General features: G+C 45.1%; 1 pseudogene; it reads left to right on the top strand.

The window, feature by feature from the left end:
- The first annotated feature begins 289 nt into the window (after nt 1-289).
- On the top strand, nt 290-1,336 carry LOC120221724 (annotated as a pseudogene).
- The last annotated feature ends 18,755 nt before the right edge of the window (nt 1,337-20,091 follow it).

Raw genomic sequence — 20,091 nt, 5'->3', positions numbered from 1 at the left:
GATCTGCCTGGCCGACGTGCACGCCTTGGGATCATAACAACATTTATATACGTCATCAACACAAGAGAAAAGGCACCAATGAACCGTATCCTGAATGGAAAATGGCGCGTAACCACAGATGCAGTAATGTTTTAAAGTAATGGGTATTGTGAGTAACTTTATGCCAATACATTTGAAAGTGCTGTTGATGTGAACAAATTCCAAGAAAAGAAAATGACCAGAATTAACTCAAGAAAAGACGGAGAGTAATCAGAGCTCCTTCCAGACATGCGTCTGCCCTTGTTTCCTGGACCTTCCTCACAGCATGGCCCCCAACTGCCAGTCGTCGCTCCCTGGAAGAAAGAAACCGAGCCCGCCTCCCACCCCCAGGCCGGCGGAGACGTCCACCTCTCAGCACTTGCCGAAGAGGGAAACGGAACAGCAAGAAGCAATTGAACATATTGATGAGGTACAAAATGAAAGAGACAGACTTAATGAACAAGCCACTGAGCCGATTTGGAAAGCAGAATGGAAATGTGACAAACTCCGCCAACCATTTTTTCAGAAGGGGTCGGAATGGATCGCCCAGATCCCAAATTTGGGGGTAATGATGTTTCTCAGCCATCCACAAGTGGGTGCTGCTTGGGGAGGGGACTGAAGGGCACTGCGTTATTTGACAAGAGTTGAAGGACAGAATTCAAAGGTGTTAAATCAGGTTACAGAAGAGATTTTTATTTTGCTGAAAACCCTTACTTTGAAAATAAAGTTCTCTCCAAAGAATGTTATATGAATGAGAGTGGTGACCCAGCTTCCGAGTCCACTGAAATCCAATGGAAATCTGCCAAAACTTTCAAGTCAAATGCAGAGGCGAGCCAGGAGCAAGAGACAGCGTGAGGGACCAGAGGGCTTCGTCACCTGGTTTCCTGACCATTCTGCAGATGAGTTAGGAGACGTCATCCAAGATGCTATTTGGCCAAATCTGTGACAGCGCTACTTGGTTCCCGATCTGGATGATGAAGGAGGAGAAGGAGTGGAAGAAGAAGAAGAAGAAGAAGAAGAAGAAGAAGAAGAAGAAGAAGAAGAAGGAGAAGAAGAAGAACAAGGAGGAGGAGGAGGAGGAGAAGGTAATGATGATAAAGAAGAAGGACCGGAAGATATTGATGAAGAAGGAGACGAGGAAGAAGGCGAAGAAGACAAAGATGACGATGAGGGGGAGAAAGGAGAGGCCGGAAGAAAAGCTTACACATGCAACACGGATGGATTCCAACCTTCCTTTTCTACTGTCCTCCAGCCCCAGCGAGCGAGCGAGCGAGCGGCCATCTTTTCTTTTTCCCTCCTCTTGGGCTCTGACTTGTGAAGTCTCTTTTCTCTTCCTTTGTACCATGGTTCTCAAATTATTCTGGGGGGCGGGGAGATCCCTGGAGCAGGATACGGTGGGAAAAGAATCTGTTTTTCTGTCCCGAATTCATTTTTAGCCCTTCCTGGCTCAACACAAAAGTGTATGGAATCAACACCACCGCGCTCAGTGGGAAAAAAGAAAGCCCTTCTGCTCCCCTCACTCTGCTAGAAGCTGGAGGCTGTGACGGCCTTTGGGGGGGGGGGGGCGGGTATGTAGATACTGGCTTTCCCCTCCTTTCTCTGTATGTTGTGCTCAGAGATTACACTGTATCTCTATGAGAATGTGGACAGTTAGCACTTACCAACATGTATCTGCCTACTGTCTCTTCTTTAAAAAAAAAAAAGAAAGAAAGAAAAGAAAAGAAAGAAAGAAACCTTGGAGAACAAGGTCTTAGACAGTCTCCAAAGGGTGGGCTTGATATGCTTGGGTGAGTTAACTGGGCACTTGGACAGCAGGGCTTATTTAATTGTGATGTTTAGTAGACATCCCTGCAGTCGAAGGTGACACTTTTATTTATTTGTTTGTTTTGAAGGAGACAGAGCTCATGGGGAGGGGCAGAGAGAGAGGGAGACAGAGAATCCCAAGCAGGCTCTGCACTGTCAGAACAGAGCCCAACTCAGGGCTCGAACTCAGGAACCGTGAGATCATGACCTGATCTGAAATCAAGGTTCGGATGCTTAACCGACTGAACCATCTAGACACCCCTGTTCCTGTTTAAATTTAAAATTTTTCTTTTTGTTTCACTGAAAAGGAAAGATAATGCTGTTTTAAATGTTAAAATATACAAGTTGCCTTTCTACAATACAAATGTGCACACACGCACACACACAGACACACACACACAGAGAAAAGGCAGAAACCCTAAAAGAGTCATATAATCATAAAATTATTTTTACCAGTCAGTATCCCCCCCCCCCATAGCAAACTCCAGGCCCAGATGACCTTGTTAGCAAGATCTATCAAATGTTGAAGAAGAAACAGTTCTAGTTTTATACACATTATCTCAGAGAATAACCAAAAAGGATACAATTTTGTTAGAAGGTAAACATAACTCTGACACCAAAATGTGTCAAGGACCTTATAAAGAAGAACATTGTTGGCCAAACTCCCTTGTGAGCATAGATGCAAAAATTCCCAGCAAAATATTGGCAACATATAAAGATGGTAACACATGGAGACCAACTTGGTTTAACAACACAAAATTAGTTACTGGGGCACCTGGGCGGCTCCGGCAGTTGAGCACCTGACTCTTGATTTCAGCTCAGGTCTGCCGGAGACCGAAACTGCACAGGTCATCCCTGATGGCAAGGCCCAGGGAAGAGACTGCAAGGCAGTCAGAAGAACCCCCGGAAGAATAATTCTTCTCTACTTTGTCTGTGCCTTTTACTCTCACTTCTGCTGTTAGTCTATTCTAGGGTTAATATGAAACCAGAATCGCCCAAAGTTCCCCCCTTTCCTCCAAAATGGAATGTACCTAAATATCATGTCCGCCCCCTCAATCAGATGTTGTCTAATAAATATTGTAGCAATTAGCAAAATTGGAGACAGTCCAGTATGCATTGGGTCTATAAAAGACCTAGAATTCGTTTTCCTTGTATGAGTCTAATTGCCGGTAAGAATACATATTATGCCATACGCAGAGACAAAAACAAGACTTACTAGTTGTGGAGGACTTTCTCGAAAAAGTGTTAGAGAAATATTTGCGTGCTGACCTCAAGCCTGTAAGGCAACTTATGGATTGTTCTGGTCAAAGAATAAGATCGGTAAATGCAGAGACCAAATTCTAGTTGATTCACGTAAAACATTTCCATACGTCATCTATGATAAATGTTGACATTGTTCTTTCTTAGTAAGGGGTTGTGAGAGTCTGTTACCTACAACTGCGGGTACATGTATATCCTGTTTTTGCATGCCCACTGAATTTAAACAATTAAAGGGTACCGTGATCTCATGTATTCTGGCAATATACTTCACTTATCCTTAGATACCGTGTCATACGTAGTAAAGAATATGTAAAACTTTGTTATGACTACCTGGTTAAATTTTATTGGTTGAAGTGGAAATTACGTACCATGAAATCACTGTTGCCAAGAAAAACTTAGAAATGTTAAGTCCTATGACTGTACTCAAAAAATGTAAATTGTTTAAGCATGATTGTTTGTGAATTTGCTATATAAAAACCCTAAGCTGAAAAATAAATTTGAGCAGTCCACCTGAAGAGGCTGGCTTCATGTCTTCTTTCGCCGACGCCAACCATCACTCTCCGGGCCAACCCTGGCTTGCAGAGGCTGGTCCCCTGCACACGTCATGATCCTGGGGTCAGGGGGTTGAGCCCCGAGCCCAGCTCCTCACTGAGCATGGAACCCGCTTGAAATTCTCTCTCTCCATCTGCTCCTCCCCATCTCTCTCTCTGTCTCTCTCTCTGTGTCTCTCCTTCTCTCAAAAGTAAAAAAAAAAAAAAATTTAAAAATAAGTTAAAAAAAGATTCCCTCTTAAAATAGAAAATAATGCATTGTATTTAACCACATTAATAGGTTAAGGCAGAAAAATTACATGATCATCCCATTAGGTGCAAAAGAAAGCATTTGATAAAATTCACCATCCATTCATCATTAAAAAAACAACTCAGGAAACCGGAAATTAACATGAGCTTCCTTAGCAAAAGCCCTATAAAAATGATTATAGCCACCAGCACATTTACAGGTTCTAGTCAGGGCAATGGGGCAAGAAAAATAAGTAAAAGCTAAAGGCAAGGAAAGCCTGTCATTATTCACTGGTGATTTGATGTGTATTATGATAACACCAAAAAATCTAGAGGTAAATTATTATAGTTACTAGGAGAGTTTAGCAAGGTTGCTTGATATAAAGTCCATATATAAAAATTATTTGTATTTCTATTGGGAGCAAAGAGTTCAAAAATGAAAATTTAAAAATAATACGCCATTTGCAATAGGATTATATTTTTTTCAATGTTTTATTTATTTTTGAGAGAGAGAGACAGAAGAGAGAGAGAATGAACGGGGGAAGGGCAGAAAGAGGGAGACAGTTGATCCGAAGCGGGCTCTGTGCTGACAGCAGAGAGCCTGATGTGGGGCTCGAACCCATGAAGCATGAGATCATGATCTGAGCTGAAGTTGGGTGCTTAACTGACTGAGCCTCCCAGGCGTCCCTGCAATAACATTTTAAAAAAACAACACAAAATAGGGGTGCCTGGGAGGCTCAGTCAGTTAAGCGTCTGACTCTTGATCTCAGCTCAGGTGGTGATCCCAGGGTTGTGAGTTCAAGCCCTGCATTGGAGTCGGCGCTGGGCATGAAGGCTGCTTTAAAAAAATACTTAGGAATGCATTTATAAAAGATTTGCAAGCCCTTTGTGAAAGAAATTATAAAACTCTAATGAGGGACATTAAGGAAGAAGATCTAAGTAATGAGATGTATACATGACCAGACTGGAAGATTCAATACTGTAAAGGTATCAGTTTTCTCCAAGTTGATTTATTACACATTATTACACATTTGATGCAATGCCTATCAAAAGCCTAAAACGACAAGCCCCTGCTTGCACTCTGTCTCTCTCAAAAAGAAATAAACATTAAAAAAAAAAAACCTTAAAAAAATGCGGGGGGCTCAGTTGGTTAAGCGTCCAACTGCGGCTGAGGTCATGATCTCACACTTTATGGGTTCGAGTGGTGCGTTGGGCTCCGCACTGACAGCTCAGAGCCTGGAACCTGCTTTGGATTCTGTGTCCCCCACCCCGTGCCCCGCTTGAACTCTGTCTCTGTCTCTTTAAAATAAATAAATGTAAAAAAATTAAAAAGAGATATCGTACAGGCATGAAAATCAATTAAGTGCGGCTATATTTCCTAACGTAAACATAAAGGGTAGTGAAAGGAGAGAGACACAAACTGATGTAGACCACATTCCTCCATCCATATAGGCGCAACTAAACTCTGGTCTGGGCAAGCTTCGGGAAAAACAAAGTGATGACTATCACAATGGCGCTGGCTGGAGTGACAGCCAGTGGCAACACCGATCTGCTTCCTGTCACTGCGTGTTCATTTGCCTTTTCTAGGGCTTTCTGTGCACGGAGTCATGCAGTGTAGATCTTGTTCTGTGTGGCTTCTTTCACTGGGCACAAGGCCTTTGACACTTCGTTGACTAGCCTTCCCTCACAGGGGTGTAGCGCGATACGGTTCCCGTTCATCCTCGAAGGAGGTCAGCCCTGTCGCACCTGCTGAGGACACGGAACTTCTCCCTGGAGCAGGAAGATCCTGGGAGTGTCTCAGGCCTGTGTGCTCTGAGCGGAGACGCCGCCTCAGCCCCCAGAGCCGGGCGCCCAGCTGCGGTGGTAGCTGCGCCTTCTCCGGAGAGCTGGGGGGTCGGGGGGGGGGGGACTGGGCTTCGGGCCTCTCCTCCAGAAGCGAAGGCCTGCCGAATGCCACACGCATGGGCGGAAACGGGGACATCCTTCTAGATGCCGGAGGAAAATCACCACCAGCCGGGAATTCGATAGAGTAGCCGAATGATCACTGACATCTGAAGGCAGAATACAGGTTCCGGTTTGGGGGCGGCCGGTCTAGATGGCAAAAGCGTCAGAGAAAAGAGACACGCGGTCCCTGGGCCCCGTCGCAGCCCTGCCGGATGGCCGTCTGGGGGGCCCCGTTTCCCAGCAGCCGCTCCTGACCTTGCCCCCTGGCTTCCCCAGAAAGGAACTCCCAGGGAAGCTGAGGCCAGACCCCCCAGGCCCCCGCCCAGAAACTGCATCCAGCTTCTCTCCGATGATTCCGATGACGAAGTTGCCCTCTCCTCACTCACCACTCAGCTTTTATACTCATCCACCTTCTCGCGCCCCGGACGCAGCAGAGGCCAAGGTGCAGCCCTTCCACGGCCCTAACGGATAAATCCCCCCAAACACGGCAGCCGGTTCTCGGACGCGGCTCGGGCCGGGCGCGCACAGCGGCCAGTCCGGTCCAGGAGCCCCTGCGGCCGGGAGGCCCTGCTGCTCGGCCTCCGTCACGCACGGCCCGCTGTCTGGCAGCCCCGCGGCCCCGGGCCAATGACTCTTCAAACTAGTCCACCCTCAAGTGCTCCGCGCCCGCCGCCCTGCCGCTTCCACGGAAGCCCCAGCGAGGCCTCGGGCCCAAGGCTCCCCGCCTCCCCGCGGCCCTGCCGCCCCCCGCGTGGCCCTGTGCGGCGCGGCGCGCGTCTTCTCTTCGGGTTGCACGCGACTCATGGTCCCGTAAGAAAACAGAACATTCGCTTGTGCCCCTCCCTTTCTTTGCCCCAAGAGTAGGACTGTCCTATTTCCGCCCACTTCTTCGCGCATTTCCAGCGAACGGTGCTTGCGCTGCTGCACTGAGGTCCCGCTCGGTCCGTAAACATTCGTTACGCGGACTTCTTTGATCGCAGCGTGCTCTCCTTACTCACCCAGCGGAGACTGCGTGCGCGCTACTCACCGTTCTCTGAATTCCCCTCTGTCGGAAGCTAATATTGCTCTTTCCATTGATTTCAAGAGGAGGCAGCTGAGAGCACACCCGTCTCTGAAGGGTGCAGCCACTGCAGGGGCTGTTCGGCTTAACGGCCCATGCGAGGGACAGACCAGTGAGCCTTGGCTTTCGGTGCGACGCCCGGACCACGGACAGTGAGCATTAAGTCCCTGATGACCCACAAGTGTGACACACAGAGCCACGAGGGGACAGAAATGAGAGATCAGAGAATGCAACCAAGCGCGGAGGGAGGAGAGGCACCAGAAAGATTCCCAGATACCCCGAGCTCTCAACAAAATTGCTCTTGTCGGTCGATATTGTTCAGTGTTGATCAATCGGGTAGTAAAGCTTTGACTGGATTATTTAAAGGTGTAAATAAAAGCACTACAAGATCTGAAAGCAATGCCATAAACAAAAACGACGGCCAAGCGGCAGGCGGGGAAGGTGCAGAGATGGTGAGGATGATGAGTGTGCTCACTTCCTAGACTTTCATTTATTTGGTTGTTTATTGAGAGAGAGAGAGAGAGAGACAGAGAAAGCGTACGCATGCAGGAGGGACGGGAGAGAGAGACAGAGAGACAGAATCTCAAGCAGGCTCCATGCTGTCAGCGTGAGTCTGATGCAGGGCTCAAACCCACAAACCATGAGATCATGATCTGAGCTGAAACCAACAGTTGGACGCTTAACCGACAGAGCCACCCAAGCGCCCCCACTTCCGAGACTTTTCAAGTTCACCCACGGGCCTGTTTGTCTTCAGATCCACTGTTCACCTCTCCCTCACTCACCCTGTGGGGACAGGCCTTGCTGCCAGCCTTTCCCAGGCGCGGGACTTAGCTGGTTTCTGACAGGGATTGATCATGGGAGGCACGAGCAAGACTAGAGAGGAGGAGAAAGGGATGGTCCTCCTTTCTGTCTCGGGGGCGGCAGCTGCAGCTCTCACCAAGCGCCCTCCTTGATTCCGGGTCTTGTCCCCGTGCCCCTCCAGCCTAGGGGTGGCAGTGACTTCCTACCCAGGCGGCTCTCCAAGCTGCCTGCACATGAGCCTCCCAGTGCTCCTCGGTGCCCCTTTCCCGGCATTCAGTGCCCTCACCTGAAGTGGTTTCCGTTTTCCTGGGAGGAACTTAATGGCTAAAAGAGCCAGTTTGAGATCACAGTAAGGAAAAGCCCATGCTGGGCATCTTGGCGGAGGGAAGTGAGAGACAAACCTCTGTCCACATACTAAGCCAGAAAGGGTCCTGAAGACATTTCAAAAAGTAGAAAAGAATATGAACCCATTGTTAGGATAGAATGTTAACAACTAAAATGGAAAACAAAACAGAAGCCTGCATTTAGCATTTAAAACTCCCTTTAAAAAAATCTTTGAGGGGCGCCTGGGTGGCTCAGTAGGTTAAGCATCCGACTTCAGCTCAGGTCACAATCTCATGGTTTGTGGGTTCGAGCCCTGCGTCGGGCTCTGTGCTGACAGCTACCTCAGAACCTGAGCCTGTCTTCGGATTTTCTGTCTCGCTCTCTCTCTGACCCCTCTCCTGCTCATGCTGTCTCTATCTCTCTCTCAAAAATAAATAAAACATTAAAAATGTTTTAAAAAATCGTTGGTTAAAAAAAAATCAAAGAAAACTTGCAGAATGCCCAGAAAACAGGAATGCTGAGAACAGAAAGTACTGAGCTGGTACCCAGAGAGACCAGAGACCTGATAATCTCAATATGCTTCTTTGAGAACCCAAAAACAAAAGAAAAAGATAAAACAGTAGCCATCCTACGTAAGGAGTAAAAAACAAAACAAAACAAAACAAAACAAAAAAACTAGGGGAGCCTGGGCGGCTCAGCCGGGTAAGCCTCCAACTCTGGATTTCGGCTCGGGTCATCATCTCATGGTTCCTGAGATGGAGCCTCGCCTCAGGCTCTGCATTGATGGTATGGAGACTGCTTGGGATTCTCTCTCTGCCCCTCCCCTATTCAAGCTCTCTTTTTCTCTCTCTCTAAACAACTAAGTAAACATTAAACAATTTTAGAAAGGGGGCGCCTGGGTGGCCCAGTCGGTTAAGTGTCTGACTTCAGCTCAGGTCGTGATCTCACGGTTCGTGGATTCAAGCCCTGTGTGTGGCTGTGTGCTGACAGCTCGGAGCCTGGAGCCTGCTTTGGATTCTGTGTCTCCCTCCCTGTGTCTCTGCCCCCTCCCCTACTCGTTCTCTCTCTCTCTCTTTTTCTTACTCTCTCTCTCTCAAAAATGAATAAACATTTAAAAAAATTGTTAACTCAAATAAAAACACGAAAACAAAATTAAAAGCCCAAACTGGGAAATAACAACAGATACCGATGAAGTCTCTAATCCTCCAAGACCTCTCAGAAGGGCCATCAGCCCCCCGGGGGTCACAAACAACTGGTGTTGGCAACCGTTAACCACAGAGAAACTTCTCCTAAAGGTGTCCCTGATGCCTGAGTGAGCTACTGCCGCTGCGTCAGAGGTCCCCTCCAGACCCAGCCCTGTCCAGGAGGAGCAGAACGGCTGTGGCTTTCCAGAAGGCCCCGGAGGACTTCCCGGAACTTACGGTTGGCCGGAAGTCACTTAGGGGGCACCACAAGTTCCCACAGCAGGTTTTCTTCCTGCATCACACAAGGAGCAGGCAGCCAGAATCTAACCAGGACTCTACAAACAGAGGAAAAGGGGCATCTGTCCCCAGGGTGTCTGGGTCTCTTCAGGGCAGTACTCAGTCCCATTCATCATTTGCCTCTTTCAGCACCAGAGCTGTGCTATTTCATCAGTGGCATTTTGGAGGGCATTTGGATACCTGGTAAGGCCAGTCTTCCCGTGGGTCACCATTTCCTTGGCCCGTCTTGTATATTTGCTCTGACGAACCCTAGAATTGTATTGTCAAGTTCGATGGCCCTCAGGGGAAAATGGACATCATTTATTGGAGCCCCCCAAATCCCAACGTTTCTGTTCCCCTTGCGTCCACGCTTTCACTGTTTGCAGATTATCTTTCCATCTTTATCAGGATGAGATGTAAATGTAAGCTCCGACAGTGCAAAAGTAATGTGAAGCTGCTACCGAGTGGTCAAAGACACATTGCTATCGAAAGTTAAGAAAACAAGAGGTTAGAGTGTATTATTTATACCTATACGCAACTAAAGATAGCAGTATGACTATCAAATCCGGTGTGGCAGGGGTCCCCAGGGCCGCTCTCAGGAGCACCTGGGCCTGCTGAGGTAACCCTTTGCTACACATAAGGAGAAGAGGGCAGTGTCCCATCCTGCAACACAAAGCTATCCCTCTAAGTTCTGTGCGTAGGCTGACTCTACAGGTTGAAAACGAAACACATAAATGCACGTTAGGATGTTTATGTAAATATTTTTTGGTGCCAGATGAAGAACAGACGTGCAAGGATTGCATTTTCCTTGTGTAAGTCAAATCTGACGAGCCTGGGGCCATCGGGAAAGACTTGTTTCAGCATGAAGTTGTTTGTCTCTTCTTCCGCACCATCAGTTGATAAACGTATAATATGATTTGCTGACTTTCTTATTTTGATTGTAAATTCCCCATCACTTCTTTTTTTAACCTGTTTCTAGAGCTTTTTCTAGTTGCTTTTCCTGATTTCCTTGTACTAATGACCATCATCACATTCAGTTTTCTTCCAACTCCCGATGGCAACAGCTAATATGTTGACGTCACATACACACGCTCTTTCTATTTTCAATTCGTGGAGTCCTCTCTCCTAGAGCCTGCCGTTGTCCTGGTCCAATCTGCACTGATTGCCAATCAGGCCTTCTGCCCGCTTGGCATCCCCAGTATTTCCTATCACTGTGGGCCTGGATTAGCTCCACTGGGTTGCAGATCCCACATTTTCCTTTTTCTTGGCTTACACCCTTGTTTTGCTGGAGAACATCCTCAAGTAGATTCCTAAGACACTATATTTGAGAGGCGAGTTTTCTTAGCCCTTCCATATCTAAAAATATTTTACCTCTGTCACACTTGATGGATATTTTGGCTAGAATTCAAACCGAAAATCATTTTCTCTTGGAATTTTGCGACCATCACTCTATTACCTACTATCTTTTTAAAATTGTCGCCCTATTATCTTTTATCGTCCAGTGTTTTCATGAAGTCTGATGCTACTTATTGAGATTCCCGTTCTTTCTTCTCAGTTGTGTCTTTCAAGAACACTTGTTAGTTGCTTCCCAGACTTCCTAGATCATTCTTTGAAGTCCTTATATTTCCTCTCATATTTTTTTCGTCTGTGTTGTTTTGTTCTATTTCCTGGGAGATTTCTTCACTCTTGCCTTTTGATATTTCTATTGGAATTTTAACTTCAACAATCATATTTAATTTCCCATAATTCTTTCTTGTTTTCCACTCCTTTTACATAATATTCTATTTTAGTTTTGTGGGTACAATATTTTCTTTTAATTCTCTGAATATGGTAATTAAATATAAATTTTTCCTTATGTTCCATGCATTTTCTGAGATTCCTCTGAGCTCATTTTTTCCTATAGGTTATAGTTGATTATTTATGCTTATTTATTTCTGAGAAAGGAGAGAGATTCAGAAGTGGGCTCCACACTGACAGCAGAGAGCCCAACGTGGGGCTCGAACTCATAAACTGAGAGATCACGACCTGAGCTGAAGTCCGATGCTCAACCGACCAAGCCACCCACGCACCCTTATGCTTGATTTTTTTTCTTAAATAGTTTATTGTCAAGTTGGTTTCCATATAACACGCAGTGCTCATCCCCACAAGTGCCCTTCTCCATGCCCATCTCCCCCTTTCCCTCTCCTCCATACCCACCAGTCCTCAGTTTGTTCTCAGCATTCAAGAATCTCTCATGGTTGGCCTCCCTCCCTCTCCCCCACTATTTTTCCCCTCCTTCTCCCCCACGGTCCTCCGTTAAGTTCCTCCTAATCCTCCTATACGTGCAAACATGTGGTAGCTGTCCTTCTCTGCCTGACTTATTTCGCTCAGCATAACACCCTCAAGGTCCACCCATGTTGCTACACATGGCCAGGTTTCATTCTTTCTCAATGCCATGTAGTCTTCCATCGTATAGATGAACCACATCTTCTTGATCCATTCGTCCGTGGATGGACACGTAGGCTCTTTCCATGTTTTGGCTATTGTGGAGAGTGCTGCTATGAACATTGGGGTACACGTGCCCCTATGCATCAGCACTCCTGTATCCCTTGGGTAAACTCCTAGCAGTGCTATTGCTGGGTCACAGGGGAGTTCTACTGTTAGTTTCCCGAGGAACCTCCACACTGTTTTCCAGAGGGGCTGCACCAGTTTGCATTCCCACCAACAGTGTAGGAGGGGGCCCGTGTCTCCACATCCTCGCCAGCATCTAGAGTCTCCTGATTTGCTCATTTTAGCCACTCTGACCGGCGTGACGTGGAATCTCAGTGGTAGTTTTGATCTGCATTTCCCTGATGAGGAGGGACGCTGAGCATCGTTTCATGTGTCTGTTGGCCATCTGGATGTCTTAGTGTCTGTTCATGTCTTCTGCCCATCTCTTCACTGGATTATTTTTTATTTTTAATGTTGAAGACCTTAAAATTTCTGATGATCCTTTGTGGTTGGTTTATATTTAATAAAGAAGGGCTGGGTAGCTATTGTGCATTTAATCTGCTTTAGGGCAAATAGATCTGTTTTCCTGCCACGACTCTTCTGTACAGGACAGGGAGCTAAAGAGTAGTGTTCGTGTTCTGAAAATGCTAGAATGAGGACAAAACTGTTCAGGAGTTGCCAACATCCATGCTGGCAGCCCTAGGTCTCCACAGACATTTCATTCAATCTCTTTGGAGAACCGTCAGGTATTTTTCCTGCGGGCCTTACGCCAGCTGCCGGGCCAGCTATCTGGTGGGGGGGGGGGGGGTTCCAACCGTCTGGTAGACAGGAGGAGCTACAGTCGCTCGGCTTTGGGGGCCTCAGTTAATCCCCATGTGTTCGTTCCCGTCGATTTTGCCCTCGCACCACAGCCCCACTGACTCCGAGCCTGCTCTCTGATCTTATGTCTGGCAAACTGGCTCCCATGTCTCCTGGGAGTTCCTTATCCAATACCCTAGGCTAGGATTTTCCCACCTATTTTCTTCAACTAATTCCTACCTGCTTTCCAAAAACATCGTTGAAAGCTGTCCGTTGCTGACAGCCTCCCATCTTCACCACATTCGCTTCACTTTGATGGGTTCGTTTCTTTCTGTTCCTCAATACTTTTCTTATAGCGAGTTTCTTTGGGTAAAGAAGGAAAACTCTGTGTGCACGCACAAGAGTGCGCATGATATACCAGAGTCAGCTCGTTTCTGATCTATTTTCCTATTTTCTTTCTTTTTTTTTTTTTAATGTTTTATTTATTTCTAGGAGAGAGAGAGAGAGACAGCGTGAGCAGGGGAGGGTCAGAGAGAGAGGGAGTCACAGACTGAAACAGGCTCCAGGCTCTGAGCTGGCAGTCAGCACAGAGCCCGACGCGGGGCTCGAACCCACGCACCGCGAGATCATGACCTAAGCGAAAGTCGGACGCTGAACCGACTGAGCCACCCAGGCGCCCCTATTTTCCTATTTTCTGGTACAGGTACTTAAGGTTATTACTTTTTCTAGATGACTGCTTTGGTCACACAGCTTAGGTTTTAACACGTAGAATGTCACAGTCAGTCATTTCCAAGGACTTTATCGTTTTAGTTTTTGTTTCCTCTTTAACCAGAGAGCTGTTTTGAGATCCATTTTAACACTTCCAAGGGGAAAGTGGTTTTTCATTTTGTTTTATTTTACTTTTCCCCATTCTTTTGTTTCTAGTTTTCATTTTTTTAAACATTTTTTTTTTGTTTATTTATTTTTGAGAGAGAGACAGAGCACGAGCAGGGGAGGGGCAGAGAGGGAGGGACACACACAATCTGAAACAGGCTCCAGGCTCTGAGCTGTCAGCACAGAACCCGATGTGGGGCTCGAACTAACAAACCGCGAGATCATAACTTGAGCCGAAGTCGGACGCCTAACCGACTGAGCCCCCCGGGTGCCCCCGTTTCTGGTTTTCATTTTCTTGTAGTGTTGCCAGAGACCAGACTGTGCGCTTTCTACAGCTTGGAATTTACTGAGACTTTTGTTTTGAGGAGTCTAATTCATAAGTAACTTTGGGAAATGTTTCATAGGCTTGAAACAAATTCATGTTTTCAATTTTTTGTGCTATCATCTGAGATGCTAGTTCTAAACTTCTGGACCGTCTGTTTTTATCCTTCTAATTTTCCAGTGTCATTTTGCATTTGCTTTTCCAGAACTACGTACATTCCTATCAGTTCAAGGGATTTTTAGACAGAGTAGAAGTTGGTGCTCTGTCTGTTAGACCAATAAAATCCTTCCAGTTGCTGTTTTTCTGTCAAATGCTATCATACTGTATTTTCCCGAGTTTTATCTTGTACAGTCTGAATTTTAAGGGGACCCATTTAAAAAATAGTGTAACCCAATGTTTTAAATGACACATTTTTAATTCTATCAGTGAATATTTTATTTTTAAAAGTTTATTGAATTTTGAAAGAGAGAGAGCGTGCACGCACACACGTGAGAGGATAGGAGGGGTAGAGAGAGAGGGAGAAAGATTCCCAAGCAGGCTCCACGCTGTCAGCACAGAGCCCGGCTTGGAGCTGGAACCCACAAACCGTGAGATCACAACCTGAGAAAACCTAATACAGTTTTAGTTTTCAATGGCAAAATGCAACCGTATTATTCAACCCTCATTTATTCAAACTAAGGAGTTTAGCAAGAGCCTCTTCATTGATTTTCTCTTTCCAAAATGTCTTGACTTCTAGTCTTGTACACTTACTCTTCCCAATCTTGAATGAACTTGGTACAGTCCACAAAAACTCTCTGATTTTGACTTGGGAAAAAAAAGTCCAGATTAATTTCTGAAGAACTGACATCTTCTTGCGGCAGCAGCTCCAAAGCAGAGTATGAGCTGTGGCGGCCGGAGTCGGAGCAGGACAGGTGCTTAGAGAGTTTCTTCCCCTCTTTGACCGAGTTTTAGTTGAAAGGAGTGCAGCAAAACGAAAGGAGGCATTATACTTCCAGAAAAGTCTCACGGAAAAGTATTGCAAGCAACAGTAGTAGCTGTTGGATAGGGCTCTAAGGGAAAGGGTGGAGAGATTCAAGTAGTGGGTATGAAAGTTGGAGATCAAGTTCTTCTCCCAGAATATGAAGGCACCAAAGTAGTTCTAGATGACAAGAATTATTTCTTATTTAGAGGTGGTGACACTCTTGGAAAGTATTTAGACTGAAATACATCATTACTGAAATGGCTTCAAGTAAAGCTGCCCATTCCAGTGAAGTTGTGAACTCTTTCATCAGGTAAACAATTTTCGTGTCTCTCTCTTTTTTTTTTTTTTATAATAAACTAATGATATCCAGCATCTCTAGAATTTCGTTTTAGGGTACTGTTATAAACTTTACCAAATAAATATGCATAAATGAATGGTTCAAAAAATTGATATATTTATTATGTCGGCTTCCCTCTAGGAGTATGGTAGCTTCTTTTTCTTTTTTTCCAGGTCTTCTTTTATGGTTTTTTTTGGTAAAGTTTTATCGCTTTTGAATGTAGGTTTTTGGTTTTGTTGATTATTTCCTTTGCCGTGCAGAAGCTTTTTATCTTGATGGGGTCCCAATAGTTCATTTTTGCGCTTGATTCCCTTGCCTTTGGGGATGTGTCAAGTAAGAAACTACTGCGGTTGAGGTCAAGGAGTTTTTTTTCCTGCTTTCTCCTCTAGGGTTTTGGTGGTTTCCTTTCTCACATCCAGGTCCTTGATCCATTTTGAGTTTATTTTTGTGCATGGTGTGAGAAAGTGATCTAGTTTCATTCTTCTGCATGTTGCTGTCCAGGTCTCCCAGCACCTTCTGTTAAAGAGACGGTCTTTCTTCCATAGGCAACCGATGGAATGGGAAGAGATAGTTGCAAATGACATATCAGATAAAGGACTAGTTTCACCAAACTCCACACCTGAAAAACAAGTAATCCAGCGAAGAAATGGGCAGAAGACATGAAGAGACACTTCTCCAAAAAGGACATCCAGATGGCCAACAGACACATGAAACGATGCTCAGCGTCCCTCTTCATCAGTGAAATTCATATCAAAACCACACTGAGATACCACCTCACTCCTGTCAGAGTGGCTAAAATGAGCAAATCAGTAGACTCCAGATGCTGGCGAGGATGTGGAGACACGGGCACCCTCCTACACTGTTGGTGGGAATGCAAACTGGTGCAGCCCCTCTGGAAAACAGTGTGGAGGTTCCTCAGGAAACTAACAGTAGAACTCCCCTGTGACCCAGCAATAGCACTGCGAGGAATTTACCCAAGGGATCCAGGAGTGCTGATGCATAGGGGCACATGGACCCCAGTGTTCATAGCAGCACTCTCCACAATAGCCAAAACATGGAAAGAGCCTGCGTGTCCATCCACGGACGAATGGATCAAGAAGATGTGGTTCATCTATACGATGGAGTACTACATGGCGATGAGAAAGAATGACATCTGGCCTTGTGTAGCAACATGGATGGACCTTGAGGGTGCTATGCTGAGCGAAATAAGTCAGGCAGAGAACGAAAGACACTATATGTTTTCACTCATAGGTGGATTAGGAGAAACTTAAGGGAGGACCACGGGGGAGAAGAAGGGGAAAAATAGTTGGGGAGCAGGAGGGAGGCCAACCATGAGAGATTCTTGAATGCTGAGAACAAACTGAGGGCTGATGGGGGTGGGGGGGAGGGGAAGGGGGTGATGGTCATGGAGGAGGGCACTTGTAGGGATGAGCACTGGGTGTTATATGGAAACCAACTTGACAAACTGTGAAAGAAAAATAAATAAATAAACATTAAAAAAATAAATATAGGTTTTTGGCATTTCTTAGGTATTCCCAGCCGTTTTATAATTTTTGTAGCCAGAGTGAGTTGAATCTTTTTTAAATTACATTTTCCAGCTTTTAAAAAAATATTTATTGAGAGAGAGAGAGAGAGAGAGAGAGAGAGAGAGAAACAGCATGAGCAGGGTTGACATAGAGAGAGAGGGAGAGAGAGAATTCCAAGCTCTGCACTGTCAGAGCAGAACCTAACGTGGAGCTCAAGCTCACAAACCGTGAGATCACGACATAAACCAAAATCAAGAGTCGGATGCTTAACCAACTGAGCCCCCTGGACACTCCACATTTTCCAGCTTTTTCTTACTTCCTGGGGTCTTTCTCTACCGGGTCTAATGGGTCTTTCCTCTCACAGTGAAACACGAAGGACGAGGTTTAAAAGCGAATTGGGGGAGAACACATGTGTTTTATTTTGCACGAACGATGTTGCACCATAGATCTGTTCGGTTTTTGCTTTGTTGCCACTTAATACCATTAAATATCCTGTTTCCTCTTAAGTTTTTAATAGATACCTTGGATCAGATTGAGCAAGTTCCCTTCTATTCATAGCTGTCTAGGTTGTTGTTTTTCTCATAAGTAGTTGTATTTTATTAAACATTTTTCCTGTATCTATTGAAACAATCATATAATTTGTTCCCCTTAAATCTGTTAAGGTTGATTTTTAAATTTTATTTATTTATTTTTTTAATATTTTTATTTATTTCTAGGAGAGAGAGACAGACAGCGTGAGCAGGGGAGGGTCAGAGAGAGAGGGAGACACAGAATCCGAAAGAGGCTCCAGGCTCTGAGCTGCCAGTCAGCACAGAGCCCGACGCGGGGCTCGAACCCACGAACCGCAAAATCATGACCTAAGCGAAAGTCGGACGCTTAACCGACTAAGCCACCCAGGCGCCCCTCAATTTTATTTTTATTAAAAAATTTTTTTATGTTTATTTTCGAGAAAGACAGAGCATGAGTGGGGAAGGGGCAGAGAGAGAGGGAGACACAGAATCCAAAGCAGGCTCCAGGCTCTGAGCTAGCTGTCAGCACAGAGCCCGATGCGGGGCTTGAACCCACAAACTGTAAGATCATGACCTGAGCTGAAGTCAGACGCTTAACTGACTGAGCCACCCAGGCACCCCTGATTTTTACATTTTAAACCATCCTTGCATTCTTAGGATAAATCTCAACTTGGTTATTTCATTATATTCTGCTGGATTCTGTTTATTTGTCTAGCATTTTCACAGGTATGTGCACGTCCTGTCGCACATTTTCATTGGCTCATTATAGTAGTCATATCAGTCTCATAAAATAAGTTTAGAGTTTTTTGGTTTTTTTTTTTTTTTTCTGCGTATGATTGGAATTATCCATTCATTAACAGTTTGGTAGAATTCATCTGTAAAGCTCTCTGAGCTTTTTTTTTTTTCTTTTTTTGGCACGGGGTAGATTTCAAAAATACAGTATATAGTCAATTTCTTTGTGGTTATAGAGGGTCTCTCCAGGTTTTATGTTTCTAGGGTCGGTTTTGGTAATCTGTGCTTTTCTAGGCAGTTTTTCATTTTGTGTATGCTTTCCAATGTTCTGACATACAGTTTTCAAAATATCTCTTTAACAATGTATGTTTTATCTATTATCTATTGTATAATCTGTTGTATTTGTGGCTACAGTTTTTTTTTTCATTTCTAATGTAATTTGACTTTTCTCTCTTTATATGTAGACTGTTAAGGGGTTGGCTCTTTTTCCCCAGCTTTTCAAAGGATCAGCTTTTGGTGTTCTCAGTCCTATCATTTGTTCTGTTTCATCCATTTCTACTCATCCTTATTTTCCTTCCTTCTATTTTCTCCAGGTTTACTCTGCTGATTCTTTTATTTTTTTAAATATTTTAATGTTTTTTAATTTCTTTCTGAGAGAGAGAGGGAGAGAGAGAGAGAGAGACAGCGTGAGGAGGGGAGGGTCAGAGAGAGAGGGAGACACAGAATCTGAAACAGGCTCCAGGGTTTGAGCTAGCTGTCAGCACAGAGTCCGACGCGGGGCTCGAACCCACGAACTGTGAGATCATGACCTGAGCCGAAAGTTAGACGCCCAACTGACTGAGTCACCCAGGCGCCCCATCTGCTGTTTCTTTTATAGCTTCTTGAGTCAGATGCTGAACTTGTTGGCTTATTAACCCAAATGCCTACTCAACATCTCCATTTTCACATCTAAGAGGCACCCCAAGTTTACCATGGCCAAAAGAGAACTCTTTTTTAAAATTTTAAAAAAATTAAAAAAAAAATTATTTCTGAGAAAGAGAGACACAGCGTGAGCAGGGGAGAGTCAAAGAGAGAGGGAGACACAGAATCTGAAGCGGGCTCCAGGCTCTGAGCTGTCAGCACAGAGCCCGACGTGGGGCTCAAACCCACGAACCGTGAGATCATGACCTGAGTCGAAGTCGGACGCTCAACCGACTGAGCCCCCAAGGCGCCCCCAGAACTCTTGATCTATACCTCCAAAAATGTGTTTTCCTACAGTTTTTGCCATCATAGTGAAAGGTACCGATTCCTTCAGCTGCTCAGTGAAAACCTCAGGACTCACCCTGCTCTCTTCTCTTTCTCTATGCTCTACATCCAATCTTTTCTGCTCAATTTTGAAAATATAGCTTGACTCTCACAACTTTGCAGAAGCTCCACTGCTACCACACTCGTTAACGCCACTAGTGCCTGTCCTCGACTGTTGTCAGGGCGTCCTGACTGAGCTTTTCCTCTTAGTTTTGTCCCTCCATGGAAGTTCTCCACATTGCACCTGCAACATAGATCTGATGATGTTAACTCTCAGTTCAAAATCTTCCCAAGGTTTCTCATCTCAGATGATCCCAGTTCCCATGGTGGCTCTAGAGGCGTTTCCAGCAGCACACCCTACACTCTCTAGCTACATAAGCTCCCCCGCCCCGCATTCCAGGCGTAGTATCTCCTCAGGGCCTTTGAACTTGCCAAATGGATATCTCTCCCCAGGTATCCATATGGGGGGTTCAAATGAGGGCAAAAGCCTATAGATATCCAGATAGCTCCCCCTTCTCCCTTGTTTTATCTTTCTCAAAGCCCTTATCATTATGTGACATTATATGACATACTTATTTATTATATTACATGTTTATGTATGTATATATGTATCATTACGACATATGACATATTTATTGTATTATATCTTTATATATGTATAAATCTTTGTCACAAGAATGTTAGTTTACTGTCTTGTTCAGTACCGTGGATCCAGAACTTGGCATATAGCAGGTATTTAATAACATAAGTTTCCTTGTTAAGCATAGAACTAGTACAAGGAGCATTGGATGAATTGGAAGATGGCTGGAATCCGAGTAAGGTTGCCTTGAG

Source organism: Hyaena hyaena, unplaced genomic scaffold (assembly GCF_003009895.1).
Source record: "Hyaena hyaena isolate Hyena2069 unplaced genomic scaffold, ASM300989v1 scaffold_808, whole genome shotgun sequence".
Classification (NCBI taxonomy): Eukaryota; Metazoa; Chordata; class Mammalia; order Carnivora; family Hyaenidae; genus Hyaena; species Hyaena hyaena.
This window is presented reverse-complemented; position numbering and strand designations above follow the sequence as displayed.